Source organism: Rhinopithecus bieti, unplaced genomic scaffold, assembly GCF_001698545.2.
Source record: "Rhinopithecus bieti isolate Rb0 unplaced genomic scaffold, ASM169854v2 scaffold_15436, whole genome shotgun sequence".
NCBI classification, from domain to species: domain Eukaryota; kingdom Metazoa; phylum Chordata; class Mammalia; order Primates; family Cercopithecidae; genus Rhinopithecus; species Rhinopithecus bieti.
Window position 1 is genome coordinate 121103 of NW_016808313.1, and position 7641 is coordinate 128743.

At 42.1% G+C, this 7641-nt stretch overlaps 1 pseudogene; it reads right to left on the reverse strand.

Annotated features, from left to right (window-relative positions):
• Nucleotides 1-2179: 2179 nt before the first annotated feature.
• On the reverse strand, nucleotides 2180-3044 carry LOC108538381 (40S ribosomal protein S2 pseudogene; annotated as a pseudogene).
• Nucleotides 3045-7641: the final 4597 nt, after the last annotated feature.

Below are 7641 nucleotides of genomic sequence, written 5' to 3' on the forward strand. Positions count from 1 at the left end.
AACTGGGTATAGAAATGTGCTGCCTTGGCTGAACCGTTGATCTTGTCCCAGGAGAGAAGCCACTGAGTCTCAAATGAGTCAAAGTTGGGAACAGGAGAATCTGGAGCCAAAGGTAGATCCTGGCATATGACTTATCTGAACATCTGGGGACTTTATGTTTGATTTTGTTGAGATTTGATACTTTATCTGCAAGCTTCAGGCTAGTAGTTCAGGGAAAAGAAGCTGATTATTCATTAATTTTATACCAATGTTCAGAATGGACTGACAGATCAAGAGCCTGTAGTTTGAATAGGAGTGGAAGCAAGTACTTTTCTTTCTGTCCCTTGAGCTACTCCCTATGACAACACGAAGTAACTAGGTTTTGCAAAATCAAGTACATTATTCATTCCAAAATACTGGCCAGTGCTTGATCAATACCACAACTTGGGGGCATTTTTTCATAGCATTTCCTCTGGTTGCCTACTTACTTGCAACTTCATTTTCCTTAAGATAGCTACTTCAAAAGGAACTGCTGTCATTTGGATGAACAAACCTTGGTATGTGAGTTTTTAAAAAGTCATCCACATTATTTTATTGTTTCACCTTGCAGGTGTTCATTTTTGTCTTAAATAGGCCTCTTTAGGTTGTAAGCAACAGTTAAAAGTGAAGTTATTTTAATCGAAACTGCTATAATAAAATACCATAGACCAGGTGGCTTATAAACAACAGAAATTTATCTCTCCCTGTTATGGAAGCTGGGAAGTCCAAGATCAAGGTGATGGCAGATTGGTGTCCAGTAAGGGCTTGTTTCGTGGTTCACAGATGGCACCTATTTGTTGTGTCTTCACATGGCAGATCAGACCTCTTTTAAAAAGGCACTAATCCTATTAATGAGGGCTCCATTCCATGACCTATTCACCTCTCCAAAGGTCTTACCTCCTAATACCATCACCGTAAAGATTAGGATTTCAACATAAACACTCAGACTATAGCCAAGTCAAACTAAAGTAAAAATGGCAATTTAATTCCTCATGTGACTGAGAAGACTATAGATATATCAGTAAGGCTTGATTGTGTCTCGAGGGTCCATCTGTCTTCACCTCTCAGCCTGGCCTCTTCCTGGTTGACTGCAATTTTGTCTATGTTGGCAAGACAGTTGCCAGTACAGACCTAAAGAGATATGAGTAACTGGAGGGGCTTAAATAATTTGGAACTAGTCTGAGAAGCCTTATGACCTTGCTATACTTTGGTTTCCTCATCTGTAAAATGAGATAATAACACTATGTCCATAGAGTATTAAGTGAATATTTAATGAGCCAGTGGAAGATGTATACCTCCACAATTAACATGAGCTTTGGAGTCACACCTGGTTCCATCACTTGCTCAGTTACTTGTGTATGAGGATACTTATAATACTTGATCATAGGTTTTTTGGAATTTAAGATTCTAGAGTGTCTGTAAAACCTCTAATAGGGTATCTGGCACATAGAGCCACTCAGTAAATGGTAGCTATTAATTGAGTAGAATTTTGAGAAATGAACATTGATGGCTTGAATGTAAAGGTAAACTCAGGCATGGGGAAGGGCATGGCCAGTGATCCATAAAGGGGGAACTTCTGGCTTGGGGCAGCGAGGTAAGCTTGGGTAGCACCTGTGGTTAGAAATGGGGCTCTTACTCTTTGTGTTAGAATTATGATAAAAACACACACACCAAGAGACGGTCTGGCGCAGAGCCTGTCAGCCAAACAAGAAGTTAGCACCTTTGGAGGAGAGCTCTGGTTCCATCAGAGAGGCTGTGTTTTGGAAGGATTCTTTTGTAGAATTTCAGTACTTAGCTTAGTGTTCATTGCACTGACTTGAATTGCCTCTGAAGTCAGAGGGAGTCTTCTTAATATTCTTGATGGTGGCAAATCTTCCACTTATGAGGCGGATTCTACAATCCAGAGCCAAATCGAATGAATTAGGTAGGGGATAAAGCCAAGTAATTCTGATTCAGATTAAAAAAGAAGACCAAACTAGTGTGATTATTTTGTTTTCCCCTCTGGCTTAAACTGGCTTTTGAAAACAACCGTATGAGTAAGTTATATAACACTTTAAAAATCAGTGTCATAATTTTATATTTTATAGGTGGAGTACACACACACACACACACATATATATTTTACAGGTTTAATTCACTTTCTTTTTATTGTATAAAAACCCTATGTTGTAGCCACAGCTGGAGCCTGGGTCCTCTGCACAGAGACTCTGGTGTGGGTCTTGGTGAGGTGGTCAGGGAATTCTTGCTAGGGAGACTTGGTGAGTACCGTCGCCTTCCAGAGGTCAGCGGTCAGGCAGCTGTAGGTCTTAGAGAAGGCATCAAAGGTGGCCTTGGCGAAGTTGCTCAGGGTGGCAGTGCAGCCCCTGGCTGAGGTGTAGCAGTCATCGATACCAGCCATCATGAGCAGCTTCTTGGGCATAGGCGCCGAGACGGTACCAGTGCCCCTGGGTTCGCCCATGAGGCACACCAACACAGAGCCACAGCGGATTGTCGCCTTGCAAGGGACGGTATAGGGCTTGCCGATCTTGTTCTCCCAGTAGCCTCTGCGCACGGGAACAATGGAGAGCTTGGCCAGGATGATGACCCTGTGGATGGCAGTGGCCACCTCCTTGGAGCACTTAACACCCAGCCCGACATGACCATTGTAGTCAGCGATGGCAACAAACTCCTTGAACCTGGTGCGCTGGGCCAGAGCGGGTCTGCTTCTGCACCGGCATAATCTTCAAAACCTCCTGCTTGAGAGAGGTCCCGCAGGAAAAACTCAATGATCTCAGATTCCTTGATGGGCAAGGAGAAGAGATAGATTTCCTCCAGGGACTTGATCTTCATGTCCTTGACCAGGCAGCCCAGTTTGGTGATAGGCATCCACACCTTATCCTCGGCCTTGCCTCTGCCAGCTCCGTGGCCTCGGCCCAGCCTGGTCCAGGGCAGCGACCCCACCCCGAATGCCACTGCCGAAACCTGCAGGGAAGCCACCGTGGTTCCCCATCCCAGGGCCCGCCTGCTGCATCAGTGTCATCTGCCATTTGATGTTTTCTCAGAGAAGAAGCTACATGTGGAATATATTAACTCAACAAATTGTGTGTATTTGTTAGACATTAGGCATGATAGTAAGTGCTAGGGTTATTATTGCCTTTTGGGGAACCGATGGTTGTTGGGGAGAAACCAGAAGATCAGTCATCATAGTGCGGCAGGATCAGACTTGTGGTTTGCTCAGGTTCCGGGAGCAGTCACTGCAGTGAGAATGGGTGAGTTGGGGCACGCTGTGGTGTCTGGGAAATTTTAAAATAGAAGTCATCCTTGAGCAAGAAGTTGAAGGATGAATATGGATTTATAGAATAAGCAAGGTGTAGAGATGTGTGTGCATGTGTGTGTGTGTGTATTTCATAAAGAAAGACATGCATGTGTAAAGGCCTGGAGGCTGTTGATGTCAGCAGAATGTTCTGAGGAATGAGTAAGATGAAATAGATGAAACATTGAAGGGCATTTTTTGTCCATTAGTGGAGGCTAGGAGAGGCATTCAATGTCTAGTGTCTAGGGTTAGGATTTGAAGAATCTTTTTAAGATGTCTGGTCTTTTTTTTTTTTTTTTTTTTTTTCTTTTAGAGATGGGGTTTCACTATGTTGCCTAAGCAGTGGCTATTCATAGGCACAGTTATAGCACACTGTAGCCTTGAACTCGTGGACTCAAGCTATCCTCCTGCCTTGGCCTCCCAAGTAGCTAGGGCTGCAGGCACATGTGACTGTGCCTGAGTAAGATGTCCCTTCTCAAAAGTCAGCAAATAAAAGGCAGCTGAGAGAAAGCCATTGTTCCTACCTGATCACCCGCCCAACCATCCTGTGAGGATTTTACAGATGAGGACCCTGACGTCCAGTGGGTTTAAGCAATTTCCCTAAAGTCTCTGCTAGGAAGAAGGAGAACTGGGCTTTCCATTGGATTCTGCCTCACTCCAAAGCCCACGACAAATTATGAACATAAGTTCATCTTTATCTGATGACTTGGGACTTTGTCTCACTTCAGGACCACTCTTCTGAATGTGAGATTGTCAGGTAAAGTTTGATAGCTGGAGATGTAGCAGCAAATGCAGGGGTGTGAGCACATGGACTGGCCTTAGGCAGTGTCCAGACTAGTGGGCCTCTGACTTCAGAGTGCCTAAGCATCCTCTGAGGGACTGGTAACAGTTCAGATTCCCAAGCCCTGCTTCAGAGGGTCTGTCTTGTTATGAAGCACCTTAGGGTGACTGTTGCAGATGGTACATGGTTCACACTTAACATCGCTCTTAATGAATTTCTTATATGAATTTGGTTCTCCCTCCCTCCCTCCCTTTCTTCTCTCCTGCCTTGTGCTCTCTCTCTTCTTCCCTTCCTCCTTTCCTCTCTTTTTCCCTTCCTTCTTTTTGCCTTTATTTCTTTCTTGGTGTTTTGCTTGTTCTCAGATTGCAGTATTGGGAAAAGTCAAAATAATCAAAGCTTCTGTCAGTTGGTTCCAATGACTTGAGGAAATCACTCACAACTACTATTCATGCCTCAATATTCTGTGCTGTCCTGTGGACTTCCTGTGAATGTCCTCCACACAGCCTCTGCCTTTTCTAGCTCTTCTGCCCTTCACACCATCCTGGAGAGTCCTTGATGGGTAGAACATACACTCATGCCTGGTGACTCTTTTCCAGTCTCAGCTCTCAGCGTTTTCACAGCCTCTGGTGAAACTTCACCCCTTGGGAACCTCCGGACCTGTGCTTTCCTAGTCGTGCTCACCTATTTGATGCTTTTATCATCTTGTGTTTCTAAAAAAGGAAATCCCTTTTTGGTTCACTTTTGATTCAGCTCTCCTTTTTGCAGTTGGCTTAATATCTGGGTAGAGCTGTATGGATGATCCGACCTTGTCCTAGTTAGGCAGTTTTCTCTTCTCTTCTGGGCTTTTAGTGACAAGAACCCAACCTTCTTAGCAGGCTGGAATCTTTGCACACCATCACACAAACAGGAGATTCCTGTCTGTCTTTCTGCCTTCGCCTGTCTACCTGAATTCTGAAGTCAGGCTCCATGGGTTTGAATTCTGCTTGCTGACAGTGAACTTGGGCAATTTTTTTTTTTTTGACAGTCTTTCTCTGTCACCCAGGCTGGAGTGCAGTGGCGTAATCTCAGCTCATCACAACCTCTGACTCCCTGGTTCAAGAGATTCTCCTGCCTCAGCCTGCTAAGTAGCTGGGATTACAGGCACGAGCCACCATGGCAATTTTTTAAAGCTCTCTAATCCCCCATTTTCTAATCTGTAAAATGAGGATCATAATGTGGTTATGTGGTTTAAAGAAAAGGATGCTTGAAATGAGAGAATACCTGGAGTATAGTAAATGGCTATTGCAATGATTGTTATTGGCTGATTTTTTTTTGTTCCTTCACTTTCCCAATTCACATTCTATTGGTCCTACAAGGCCCAGATAGAACTGTGCCCCCTCCACAAAGTTTTTCCTGTCCACTCAAGCCAGCAAGAACTCTGTCCCAAATTCTCATGATTGCTGATGTCTGAGGTTCATGCTTGCTTATTTCCTTTAATATTTAATGTGTTACTACTGTACTGAATGCTAATTAATTTTATTCTTTCTCCCTGTTGTGGAGAAAAGTCCTTGAGTACTGAAAATAAAGACTAATTTTTTTTTCTTTTGGCCTCGCCACTATCAGTTATGTTATTAGCATTAGCCCTTCTTTCAGGTGTCAGGATTAAGGACGTATAAATCAATATACTCAACATAAAGTCATTTGGGATAAATGGAGATAAATTGGCAGCATCTACACTGCAAATGGCAACATCCTGTTGTCTGACATTCAGCCATCTTTATCCTGTTGCTCTTACTAGATGGGGAGGAAAGTCCTTATTTAAGGAGTAGTGCATTTTAGGCTTTGAGTGAGTCACTGGTAGAGAATAGGTGGAAGAAACCCGTCTCCTAAAGCTGGTGATTTGCAGCCCTGGATGAGCAGGAGAATTGCCTGAGGAACTTAAAAACAACACAGATATTAAGCCACATGGGCCAGTTAAATCCAAATCTCTGCGGTGATTAAGACTTACTAGAAAATACTATACCTGATATAGTATTTTTAAAAAAGCTTACCAGATAGTTTAATTATGCAGCCGAGGTTAAGAACCTTTCCCTGTTCTGAAGTCAGGTTCCCCAACCCCTATGCCTGATAAATGGACTTTGGTTTGAATTACCTGCATCCAGTCTATTTTTCTGGGGTGTTGGCAGCAATTAGCTTGTAGGAATTAGCTTTTAATACAGCATGGATGTCTTAAGGGGCCAAACCATGCCATTAAAGAGGTTATGATGCCAGAATGCCTTGCAGCCTTGCTCACTGACACTCACTATACCTAGGAATAGAAGTTTCCTTGCCCTAGGTCACTAGTGCCATAGCAGAGAACTGACAGAGCTCTCTAAGGACCTAAAGTATTTATAACTCTTATAGTATTTCTGCAAGGTGAGCTTTGCTGCCAGAAGCCTGAATTGGGGCTGCTAAGTCTCTAGGCAGAGAAGTCCAGTACAGCTGCTGTAGGCTGCTGGGGGAGACAGTTCTTAGTGTGGAGAGATAGGAACTCAGGTGTCCTAGAGGACACAAAGGAGAAAGGCTGGAAAGGAGATTTATCAGGCTGCCTCCTTTGCCTTGTTTTTGATATTTTGCAAAGGAGTCATTAAGACCTTTTAAAAAACAGATTTATTGAGGTATAATTTGCATACCATAAACTTCATCTGTTTTAAGGGAACAATTCAATGAGGTTTCATAAATTTGCAGAGTTGTACAACCATTACCACAATCCAGTTTTAGAATATTTCCATCATCCCCCAGAAATCCCTTTTACCTATTTGCAGTTAGTTCCTGCTTCCAGCCCCAGATCCAGGCAACCAGGAATCTGCATTCTGTTTCTATAGTTCTGTTGTTATTGCATGTTTCATATAAATAAAATCATACAATATGTAGTATTTTGTGTCTGGCTTCTTTAATATTCCTGAGGCCATTCATGTTGTAGCATGTATCGTATTTTTTTCCCTGAATTGTTCATTGTGTGGATATGTCACATTTTAGTTATTTATTCGACAGTTGGTGGGCATTTGGATTATTTCTACTTTTTCGCTATTGTAAATAACGCTGCTATGAACATTGTGTACAAGTTTTTGTGTGGACATATGCTGTCATTTCTCTTGGATAAATAGCTAGGGGTGAACTCACTAGGTTGTATGGTAAATTTATATTTCAGAAACAGCCAAATTGTTTCCCAAAGTGGCCATAGTATTTTGTATTCTCACCATAATGCATACAGTTTCCAACTTCTCTACATCCTCACCAACTCTTATTATTGTCTGCTTTCTGATTCTAATGGGTGTACGGTGGTATCTTCTGGTTTTAATTTACATTTCCTTAATAATCAATAATGTTGGCATTATTTCATGGGATTATTTGTCATTCATATATCTCCTCTGTCTAAATATCTCTTCAAATCTTTTATTCATTTTCAAATTGGTTTCTTGTCTTATTATTTAGTTGTAAGAGTTTTTTTTATTATTTTATTATTTCTTATTGTTTAGTTGTAAGAGTTTTTTTTTTGTTTTGTTTTTTTTTTTTTTTTTTTGTTTTTTTT